At 43.6% G+C, this 12,500-nt stretch overlaps 1 long non-coding RNA gene across 1 annotated transcript in view; it reads left to right on the top strand.

Annotated features, from left to right (window-relative positions):
- Positions 1–2,732, top strand: part of LOC117776067 — a 5,419-nt gene extending 2,687 nt beyond the window's left edge. Inside the window, exons 2-3 of the long non-coding RNA XR_004616384.1 lie at positions 2,366–2,563; positions 2,657–2,732. This is a non-coding gene — a long non-coding RNA (uncharacterized LOC117776067). The remainder of the gene's footprint in view (positions 1–2,365; positions 2,564–2,656) is intronic.
- Positions 2,733–12,500: the final 9,768 nt, after the last annotated feature.

Raw genomic sequence — 12,500 nt, 5'->3', positions numbered from 1 at the left:
TGATGAAAACCTCACATCTCCGCAGCACGAACTACAAAGTGCACTTTCTGGCTGCGGGGCCTCGTGGGGGGTTTCAACAGGTCTGATCGGGTCACAGAACTCACTCAACAGGCCGACGACCGGGTCAATGCTCAGTTCACGTACGAGAAAGAAAAACAAGCAGAGTTGCAGATTCTGCTGCAGCTTCTTCAGCGACGTTTCGTTTTTTTCTTCTTCTCTTCACACGGACTCTGCTGACACATGCAGCTCCTGAAAGGCAACAAAGATCCACTGACGGGGTCAATCATACACTCACTCAATGCATTCCTTCCTTCCCCCTGAGCTTCTGTCTTTCTCTCATTTCTTTTCTTCTGATGGGAGGAGGCTGGAGGTGAGGCGGGGGGGGTCGGCGCTGCTGCGGCTTGAGAAAACAAAAACCCGGGAAGAAAAGAGCGAGCGGAGAAAGTGGAGAAGACAGAAGGAGAGAGGGAGAAGAAGAAGAAAGAGGGAGGGCAGAAGTTAAAGTGACCGTCAGAGGCGGACAGTGTGACAGGAAGCTTTCATCATGAGCCGCCACGTCAGTCCTGATGATTAATGAGCCGCTCGGGGACGACCGCCGCGTTCCCAACGAGAAATATGACTACTGTCTGCTAATTTGTTTAGCATCGAGCTACTGCTCTAAGTGTGTGTGTGTGTGTGTGTGTGTGTGTGTGTGTGTGTGTGTGTGTGTGTGTGTGTGTGTGTGTGTGTGTGTGTGTGTGTGTGTGTGTGTGTCTCTGTCTCTGAGCTAAAGATGCATGAGATGACTGTGACACACACGTTTGATTGACACTCTGCCCACTGTCATTCTAGAGAGGTCCAGACAAGTGTGTGTGTGTGTGTGTGTGTGTGTGTGTGTGTGTGTGTGTGTGTGTGTGGCTGGCACTTCATTGCCAGTTGGGTTCCTCAAGCTGTCAATCATTCTAACAATGTGCACCATGGGTGTCGTCCCCCTCTGTTCTCTCTCTCTCTCTCTCTCACACACACACACACACACACACACACACACACACACACACACCCACCCACACACACACTCACTCACTCACTCACTCACTCACTCACTCACTCAAACAGACACACACGCACACACACAGTAATTTCTCGAACACTTACTTTAACTTTATCCATAATTACCACTTGCCTAAAACTAACCATAACCTCACCCCCATGACGTGGCCTCACCTTAATGATCTATGTTATTAGTTGATTTTCTTTCCCATGAGGAAGATAATTCTTTATGATCTGACTGTGTAAACAGATTAACTAGAGTTTCATTAGAATATATCATGACTGTCGACAGGTCAGAGTAAACCTGCCTCTCACTCAGTGTCTGCTGGGATCAGCTCCAGCTGTAAAGATGATGGATGGATCCTGACTGACGTGCTTCTGTCACAGGCCGTCACCAGAGCTCTGAGGTTCTGCAGGTAGCGTTTGCTCTAACGCTGATTTAATGTTTGAGGCAGAACAACCAATCAGATCACATGTTTGTTTTCTGTTTTCGATGTATTCCATTTGTTTTCTGCCCCAAAAAACTCCAAACTTTCAGAACAAATATAGAATATTAAACTTTTTGGATCATTATGTTTAGACTCACAGCGGCTGGTGAGAGTCAGAGAACAATCGTGGTCAAAGGGGAAAACTCAGTGACTTGAGCTACGTGAACTGAAACCTCTGTCTTTCTCTGACCTCATGTACTGCGACTCTGCTGCAGAGTCGCAGTACATAAATGTTCGATAAATGTTGCACCAAACTTTGCATCTGGACATAATGAGGGAAAGTTTGTTACAAAGTCAAACTGGGAAAACAATTTAGAGACAAGAAACAAGAGGTTCCACGTTAATGGCCTCATCCCTGGTTCACTTCTGTCCAGAGACGACAAATGCTCATAAAGGAATCAGATAAAACATAACATGAAGTTGACATGAAGAAGAATTCATTATCCACCCTTTAATTCTCAAACTGAACTTTTTCTTTTTCCCTCAACAACATAACCTCCTGATTGGCTCAGTTGAGTGTTGGTGTCCCTCAAGGTTCTATTTTTGGCCCCCTTTTATTTCCCATATACATGCTGCCTCTTGTTCAGAAGAGTGCTTTAAATTTTACTTGGATTTGATCAGACTTTTAAAACGTTGTCGCTGCAAATAGAAACAGAACACAGCATCATACGTGGCTTTTTATCTGATCGTGATAGCGAGTCTGTCTCAATCAGGGCAAAAGCTCCAGAGTTCAAACATGAGGAGAAAAAAGAAAAACACACAGACACAAACCTGCACTGCACTGAAATATATACTCTTCTTCTGTGCTGTTAAACACACACTCAACTACATATTTTTCTTCACAAAAGACTTTCACAAGTGGAGTATCTACGCCCTGCAGGCCTGGATGATGCAGCGAAGATAACGCCGTCTTAAAGACACCTCCACACACACAGACGGAGGGAGAGCGGATCTTTGAAGCCGAGGCGAGTTGAGCCAGAGATCACTGAGACTGATGCAGCAACACGCCGACGCTTTTGAAACCAAACCCAGAGTTGTGACAAGAGGTGATTAGAGACGCTCGTGTCTTCAAACTTCACCTTCTGTCTGTCTCCTGCAAAAAAAAAACACACATCCACCCTTTTCTTTTCATTTACCAGGTGGATGTGAGTCCACACAGGTCAGGCCTGCGTCACCGTGTGTGTGCATGTACGTGTGTTTGTTACCTCTGATCAGGTGAGTTTACAAATAAGCAATTAGAAAATCATGATAACTATAATAAATGGTTCATTTGATCCAATGAGCATAAAGATGGACGACATATCTCCCCGGATACGAACGCTGCCATCTCGTGGTGGTGATGTAATTTGCAGTCTCAGCTGTCAATCATGACGTCTCAGCCCGTTTTTACATCATCAAATAACTAATTAAAACCAAACTGAAGTTCAACTCCTTTATTATCACTTCCAGAGACACAGGACAAACATGGAAGCAAGATATCGTTCTCCACTGTGATATGAAACAACATAAATATTACCGTAATAAATAGAAAAGACAGGCCGTCACAATTCTCTTGATCGTACGTTTCCACAACCTCCTCCTTCTCTTCTCTGGTACCGTGCCATAAACTTTATTTAAGTCTTTATATATAAGTTGACTGAGCATCTAAACTTAGTTTCTCCTCCTTCACTTTCTCTCCTGTAGACGTCCAGACCCTGGAGGAGCTCAGCGACCCGGGCTAACGTTAGCGGTTGTCCAGCTGGCAGCCTCGGGCGGCTTCCAACCCGCACGGTTGACTGGAGGCCTGAACCCGCCACACTGCTGGGCTCTAATCCTGTTAAGGAGGAAAGAGACAATTACTCTGCTTTGCTTCGGTTCAGCGCTCAGATCCGCTCCCGCCGAGCGCTGCGAGCAAAAACAGTCACCTCCACCGCCGAGCGACCGCTGGGAGGCTGTACTGTAAAATCACTCTGTGTTTTAACCTCTCTTTTATCATTTATATTTGTTAAATACAACAATTTGTTGGTGAAGAGTCGTTAAGTTATAAATTGACATTTTATTCTGTCAAATTCATTAAACTTCTACATTTTACTTGTTTTGAAAAAGTTTTAGTCAGGAGATGTTCACATTGTAAGTTTTAAGTTTCCTGGTTATGTAGCTTCACTGCTAATACAACCCAACCTGTTTTTAGCATTGTAGCTAATTAAACAATAATAAACAACGCCACTCACGACCAAAATCAGCATCGTCTCAAATAGGTTGTAAATTCGAGAGTTAAAAGATGAACGTCATGACGGCTCCCAAATACAAAGCCAAAGTGCCCCCTGGTGACTGCAGTAAACACTGCCTCCTCCATGTTAATGGGACATGGACCAAACTAAAGACTCAACGTAGACGTTAAATAAATGTTCGTCAAAGATGGTTTCTGTCATTTGAGGTAGTTCTTATCACACTGATGTTTGTTCAAGTGTTCGTGTTTCTGATCAGTTTGGTTTGAATTAGTTATTTGATGATATAAAAACGAGCTGACTCTTGATTGGTCGAGTGCGTGCATGGGCGGGATCTAAATACCACGGATCCACGATCACTGCTCCACAGATTCTGACTGAAAAAGACGTAAAGTGAAAGAAGGCGTTGCCCGTATTCAAGATATTTAATCTCAGGGGGGAAGTATAGACGTGTTGTCATCTTTCTTCAGTCTGTGGACAAACGGACAGTCGTCATTGTCCTCAAAGCTTCAGCCGCTCTTTGTATTGATCTAACCAAGCGAGTGATTTTCAGCCTTGAAGTTTGAAGGGTTTATCTGTAACTTCTACACGTCTTTGGTAATTGTACAGTTTGTCTAACAAAAACACAAACTGACATTTAGTCGATTTCAAACTCGTTAAAAGCTTGAATGACCTTAAAAGCCCTGATCGGATCCTCTACGGTGGTTTTCAGGGAGGGTTCCTCTGCACGTTCCCTGTGGACGAGGTCATCAGAGGTAGGCGCTCCATTCATCCCTCCATTTATTCTCAACATGCATTAATGTCCATCAGTGGGAGGGAGTTATTGTGCTTTCTGTATATTCTAACCTGTCTCTCTCTTTCTCTCTCTCGCTCTTCCCACGGCCTCTGTGAACCTGATCTGATAATTACAGTAGGTCTGATTAGACAAACTGAAGATTAATGTGGAGAGACATAATAACAGCAGGACGGTTACATCTTCTGACGGAGGGATCGGGAGGGAAACTGCCTCAGGTACGTACCATTAACTCACACTGTGTGAGTGGGCTCACTTTTCCATCTCTGTGAGGACCAGCTAGAGTTTTAGTCAATGAAAGGACATTTACGGAAAGTAAGACGAGACAAGACGGCAGGATTCGAAGGAGGGACATTGCTAGAAATTGGGAATATTTGTTGCAAAGGGAGAACATTTCTGAAAATTGGTGTTTTCGAAAGCAAGTCCTTATTTAGAAAATGAGGATATTTTGTTTAGTAAAGACATTATTGGAGAGCGAGGACATTTCTAGAACAGGGAGGACGTGTGTTGCCAAGTGAGGACATTCATGGAGAGTAAAGACATGATAGGTTTGAATAGTGAGAGAAGGTTTAGAAATGGGAAAACTATGAGAAGGTTTTAAAAGCACTTATACAGTCATCTACTGCAGTGTTTTACAGTACACACACACACACACACACACACACACACACACACACACACACACACACACACACACACACACACACACACACACACACAGGTAGACAGCAGACAGTTGACTTGGTTCCAGTCGACTGGCCGCAGATGTTGAAAGTTGTAAAGCTCACACACCCCTCTCTCACCTGTGTGTAACCCCAAAACCACAACACACACACACACACACATATCTTCACACACTAATGACCCTAATTACAAGCAATTACTCGACATATCTTGTGCTGCCGCCTCCGGCTGTGTTTGCAGCGTGTTGATTCAGACGAAGGTACAGTGACCCCGGCTACAGATACACCTGGGCCTCCTTCCAGAAACTGGGTTTAGTGAAAAAACTCTGAGTTTGTTAACGCTGAGATGAAGGAAACTATAATTCTGAATCTGTTACCACGGTTACTCCCTCTGCGAAGATGACCTCCTGTCGAGCCTGACATACTCTCATTCATGCAGTCGATGTGAAAGTGTGTGACGAAGCTCATTCATCACATGTTAAGAGATTAAAACCCAGATGAGACTTTAGTTTGTTGCCAAAGTCTTTAATAATTAGTCTGATAATGATAATGAGTGCAGAGACAATGATCTCTTATAAACAAATGTGGCTTCTGTCAGGTTGCAGCTCAGTTTCCTTCACTATGAAGAACTTTTATGTGAGTTGTCACAATGATGAATTTAAAAACTGGACTAAATGTAGTTTAAGAGTCAGTTTTTTATTACTTTTGTATATCATTTTGCCGTTTGGCTTTTATTTTGATCGACACAGTGAAGGAGACACAGGAAGTGGAGTGAGAGAGTAGGAGATGATTTTGGAAAGACAGGAATGTTTTGGATACTGGAGGTAAAAGGTGTGTCCAACATTTTCTGGAGTTGGTCTTCCACATATGAAGAAGCAGCAGGAGATTGTCCGGGTCAGATGTGTTCTCACGTACAGAACCTCTAGAACATGTCAGGAACATGTCTGTGGTTCAGTTCAGGTCTGAAAACACCTTTAAACTCGTGAAATGTGTAATTTCCATCTCGGAGGTTATTGTGGAACAGATTCTTAGCAGATTCTTCTCTTTCTCCTTCAGTTTCATTTCTTTGAGCTCCTCTACTGGACGAGCGCTGAGTGATTTTCCCTCCACGCTGTTCGACATCATTTCTCTGTTGTCGCAGCCAGGGGCTCGGGGACGGTGATGTCTGGATGTGATCTGCTGTTATCTGTAGCTCAGGATGGAGAGTAAACGCAGACAGCAGGCGATCGTCAGCACTATCAGCTCGCTAACTGCTCCGCCACTGATAACACACAAATACACAAACAAACAATCATTACAGGAGACGGCTTTCTCAATGGCTTCTGTTAATCTCCTGGTGGTTTTGTTTAACAAGTGACAGAGAGAGATTTAACTCAGAATCTGATTTTAACCAACGAGAGATGAAGAAAGTTAAATTCACTGCAGAGTTGTTATCAGTGTGTGGAATGAATGTAATTAACTGAGTTCCCTGAATGTCACACACACGCACACGCACACACACACACACACACACACACACACACACACACACACACACACACACACACACACACACACACACACACACACACACTGTAATTAAGCTCTATCATGTGTGTGATCTCCAGACAGGTTCATTGTGAATGGTTTTTTTTGTAAATAATTATACGGTAAAAACATTTAAAAGTCTTATGTAGAAACACTAAGTCTGTACAATCTAATCTAATTCATCTACGTAATAAACTTCAAAAAGTTTTTATTTAAACTTTTCAAGACGTGTTTTAGGTCAAAGTTCGAGATTGAAATGTGTTTCACTTTTTCCAGACATGAACCACAGATATATTAAATCAATAAAATATTTTGGGATATGATTGGCAGGTTCATATAGGTTTTTATTTTTGCTTTACATTGTAAAAGTTTCTCTGAGGCCACATTCACACTAATATGAGTAAATATCTAAAAAAAAATTCTCCCTGTTTACTGATTATTACGTTTTTTGTATTTTCTGTTCACACTGAAATGACAAAACCATCAAAGATAATAACTATATTTTTCAATTAACCAGGTTTTTTTGTTCAGATTGTTGGGAAACAATGAGCGCCACCGTGTGGTGGAAGAGCGTTATTGGCTGGTTGGAGCATCTGGACGAACACGTCTCCTGTCTCCTCAGACTCGACCTGGTTTGGGAGATTCTGCACCAACGACCCTGACGTCCACACGCCGTCGCTAACATGGATGCTAACAGTAAGGAAGGAAAGGAGTGAAGGTGAGGAGGTGAGGGAACAGGGAGCGGGGGAGGGAGGGAGGAGACTGTGTCTAATTCAGGCCGGTTGTGTTGAAGTGTTTACACAACAAACTCTTCAATTAGCAACAGGCGACAGTGGGCTAACGCTGATTAGCAGAGCACTGAGGGTGTGTGTGAATGTGTCTGTCGTAGGCCACCTTCGGGGACAGATTTCAGACTAAAGACCGGTTAATTGGGGACAACTCGTCCAATCGGAGACAAAAGACTTGTTCCCAATTGGGAAAAAGGATGATTTTTGGGTCAGTGGTTAAGGTTAGGGTTAGGTACCGGGTGACGTAAGTCCGGCTCGGTGCACTGGTCCGGGGGTGGATCCTCTCTGGTTCCGCACTGATGCTGAACAGGAAACACTACATTCATCAGCTGATTAAATATGGAAACACAGAGCTGGGATCTGATTTAACAAAACTATACACACAAAGTAAATATACAGGAAACAATGGATGGAGTCTGACATGTTGGCATGTTGACGTGTTCATCCATAGAAAATGAAAACCATCTTGTGTCATCAAGTGTGATTGGTCCACTCGGTGACACATCTGGTCCATGACCACAGACTGTGAATAAAGATGGACGACATGACGGCTCCCAAAAGTTGAACCAAAATGTCTCTATCGCCCCCTTGTGTCCGGCTGCAATATAGGGCATAAAAAAAACCTCCTCCTCCATGTTAGCAGATGGGACATGGACCGAACTAAAAAGTCAAAGTAGACGTTAAATAAATGTTTGTCAAAGAAGGTGTCTGTCATTTCAGGTAGTTCTTATCAAGCGTTCATGTTTCTGTTCAGTTTGGTTCTAATTAGTCATTTGATGATATAAAAACGGGCTAAGATGTCCTGATTGACAGCTGAGAATGACTCATGATTGGTGTGTGGGCGTGGCCTCGATACCACAGCTTCCCTTTGATCAGTACTGCACAGACTCTGACTCATACAAGGTTTTTTGGCCTCATTTTTGTTCAATGAGAGGAAGTAGAGACGTGTTATCAGTAACTGATGCTCTCTATAAACAGATACTGTCTTTAAACATCTCTGCACCAGTTTGGTCATTTTTTCACAAACAAACCAAAGAAAACAACAGCTCCTGAGGCTCCTTGTTTCCTCTGGCGACCTCCATCAGTATGTGTGGTGTTAAAGTGACGACGCGGTGGTGACACATGAAATGTCTGTGGTGTCTGCAGCCTCACTCAACACGTCCAATAAGAACTAAAACACGCTTATCTAAATATTTTAGGTTCCAATATTTGTGGCCAAACAAAAGACGCAGCTCTGTCGATGCAGACGTGATTTAACGCCGAAACTTCTGCATCTCAGTCACTACAAAGGAAAGAATGTGAAGGATCCTCTCGAGGAGGCAGCACCATCTCCTCTGGACGCTGCAGATTTGTTCTTACCTGTTTGTAGGTGCAGGAGACACATACCTGCTGTGTGAGGCGTGTTTTGCAAACAGTGATATTGCAGGATGCTGCACACACACACACACACACACACACACACACACACACACACACACACACACACACACACACACACACACACACACACACACACACAGCTCCGACATACTTTCAGCATACTTTCATACAATTACCTTAAACACACAAAACAAATATGTGTCACATACTTTGTGGGTGAAGGTATAATTGACTCTGTCTCTTCCCCCAGTTCAACAGTTTCAGTTTAATTTCGTCCATAAAATCTATTTTCTAAAACATGAGAACAAACATGTATGATGTGGTTGTTTCGCCCTGGGCTTGGTCTGTCAGGCTCCACACAGACGCTTTCAGAGGTTTTTCTGCTCAGAGCTGAAAACACTGTTGTCGTTCTCAGACATGAACTTAGTGTTTCTCGTGTGAAGCAGCAGCAGGAGATTGTCCCGGGTCAGACTCCGTTCACAGCAACAGGAACATGTGGGGAACATTCAGGCGAGGGGCGGAGCCTGTAGAGACATGGTGTAGAAATTCTGCTGATGCGTCGTCAAATTTGATTTACATTGAATATTCTGAGATGACAGTAAAGATCCGAGCTGCTCCAACACGCAGCAACAACACGTTCAACCAGATATTAAAAGTTAAAACACATCTGGAAATCACAAACCATCGTCAACTAAAGATTCAACAGTGAACGATCAGAGGATTAAATGTAGAAACGTTGTGAGCTGCACTGTTCCTGGGTTCATCTTGGTTCCTGGGCAGGGCGGGTTCTCGCCCACACAGGGGCTCAATCATAATTTATTTTTCGAGCACATGATGAAATGCAGCTTTGAGTCAACCCATCAAAATATTACTCACATACTCAAGCAGGTTAAGACGTAAAACGAGCATCGTTGAGGTTGTGACCTTTATCGCAGGCCGCCCCGCCCCTCCCATCTTTCTGCTGTGAGATGCCGTAACTGTCACTGCAGCGAAAACTGAGATGAAAAATCCTTTCATCATCTCAGTTTTCTCTCCTCCTCCTCCTCTTTCCAACTGTCGTCCTGTGTTGACTTTGGAGCGCATCTTTAATTCTCTCTGAGCTAATGTCACGTGAAAGCTTTTAACACCTGGGACTGTTTCCTAATGAACTATTGTTACGACTTGTTAGTGTTAGTGTGTCACACCCACACTGGACGACAACTACTAACTCCTTCTGTTGTCAGTCTGAGGGAGTTCAGATACAGTTTGTGTGTTTCTCTGAATCCATGCAGTTATTTTTGTTTCATACGTTTGAGCTTAAGTGACTATATTTATAAAAACCAAATGAAATAAAACGTTTCATATATAAACACAAGTAGGGACACAATAAACAAATTGAATAGAAGAGTTAAGAGCAAAAAACTCAAGATCAAAGAATATTGGGGCTTAAATATAACAATAAAATGCTAAAGGGAGAAAAGAGTTAAATCAAATAAAATCACGTCAAATAAATATATTTCAAAATGTTTTAAAAGCTGGTCAGAGTCTGGATGAAGACTTTGCACAGTAAAAGAGTTCTAAAAGTTGTCTCATGCAAACAGATTTTTCTGGAGAAGAAGACGCAGATGATGACGTCAACGTCATTATGTTTGAACAGTGGGTTTGACGTGACGGGGACTTTTTGTTTTCCGAGGCCCGAGAATTGGCCCCGAAGTCTCTGAACCTCAACAATCATCACCCACTTTCCCAACGTCACCTCATCACTGACAACTTATTATTTGTGTGAAGGATTAGAGCCGAACAAAGGTCACGTTGAAGCCTCGGGAAACGCCTCCATCCGCCCACTGATCACCTCAGTCACGGCTTAAAGGTTCAAGGCGTCTTGGGCCTCCTCAGCTTCCTCAGTCTTTTGTAGACAACCTTGGGAGGCTCTCTATTCAGCCGCGGCGGGTGTGTTATAGCCGTCAGCACTCAGGCCGTAGCTAATTAGTGTCGGGGTCAAAGGTCAAGGTGGGATTTGAGCCTGAAACCCATTGGTCAGTCTGCAAACCTGGAGAATGAAATCCCTCGAGAGGGAGGGGATGGAAACCCTGTTGACAGACACACACACACACACACACACACACACACACACACACACACACACACACACACACACACACACACACGGAGAGGTAAGCACAAACACAAACATGCAGCTTTAGCAATAATCCAACAACAAATAAAAACCCAGTCTCATGCAAACTGATGCTAATTCAGCTTTTTTAGTCACATTAGCACAGATAACCTGCTTCAGTCTTAGGCTCCGCCCACACGGATACGTCCTGCTTTTAAACCTCATCACAGTTGCTATGGTTACGTCTGGTGTAGTTTTCAGACTTGTGTAAACCACATCTGTTTTATGGTGTGAGCTGCTACCTGTTATTAAAGGATTTCACTTCTTTCACTACACACACACGCACACACAGGCCTTCTTTTTTTCCATACAGCTTTATTGCACAAATAAGGAGTCACAGCAGTTCACACCTGCAGCCAGGAGGCAAATAACACACACACACGCACACACGCACACACACACACACACACAGTGAATAGCTGAGGAATGAAAACGAAATCAAAACAAATGTTTACACGTCAGATCCTCCTGTTCCAGCCTCCACGTGCACGAGAGCTATAATTTAATCACCATAAATGTCTGAGTGCACGTAGAGTTCAGCAGCTTCTCTGGAACCTCCGGGCTTCTTCCCGCTGCTGCTGCTGATGGCAGCGTGTACCAGAAACCACCCAGAGCGAGCGGGGGCAACCTCGCCGATCCGTCAGCCAATCAGAGGGAGGGACGGCACCAACAAATAAAGGTAAATGGACAAATAAAGGTGTTAAAAGAGGCGGCTGGTGGAGCGCGTCCTGTTCACCTGTCGAAGTCGACCTGTGTGGGATCAATAAAGTTTATCTGATCTTAATGAGTTTTTTTATCTCATTCCCTTGAATTGAAGTGAAGTCTTTATTTCTCTGCCACATGTTTGACTGATGAAGTTTAATATGATCATAAAAGTTGTGGTTGAATATTTCAGGTCTGATCTGAAGCCTCCTTCGCTTGTTTGTGGCTCGTTGTGGCGCTTCTGCTCTCAGGTGATCCAGATGTTGTGCAACAGCTGATATTTTATTATCACTGATCGGCAGCGGTTACACACCCCCCCCCCCCCTCAACACACACACACACACCCACCAGAGTAAATTTACTAGAGCTGGAGAGGATGAAACATTCCTGTCATGTTACAACACTTTTGATTTCACAGGTTTAACCCGATCAGACGCTGGATCAAGCATCTGCTGATCTGAAGCCTCAGTTTGACATTTTTTTTTTTTTTTAATGGATGAGAAGTGGGTGGAGTCTGACTGAGAGCTGCAGGACACTGCACGCCCACCTACACCTGCCACCTGCACCCATTGGAAGGTAATACCTGTCAATCAAAGTGTGGTACAAGACTATAAACTATAGATTGGGACATAAACTCCTTCGGAAAAGTTTACTGATGTTATAAATTCAGAAGTAGAGTCATTTTCTTATAGACTTCTATAGAAACAACCTGTGGAGTCGCCCCCTGCTTATTATTACACAGAAGACA

This window comes from Hippoglossus hippoglossus, chromosome 15 (genome assembly GCF_009819705.1).
Source record: "Hippoglossus hippoglossus isolate fHipHip1 chromosome 15, fHipHip1.pri, whole genome shotgun sequence".
Classification (NCBI taxonomy): Eukaryota; Metazoa; Chordata; class Actinopteri; order Pleuronectiformes; family Pleuronectidae; genus Hippoglossus; species Hippoglossus hippoglossus.
Note: the sequence above shows the minus strand (reverse complement) of the source record. Positions and strands in the feature narration are given on the sequence as shown.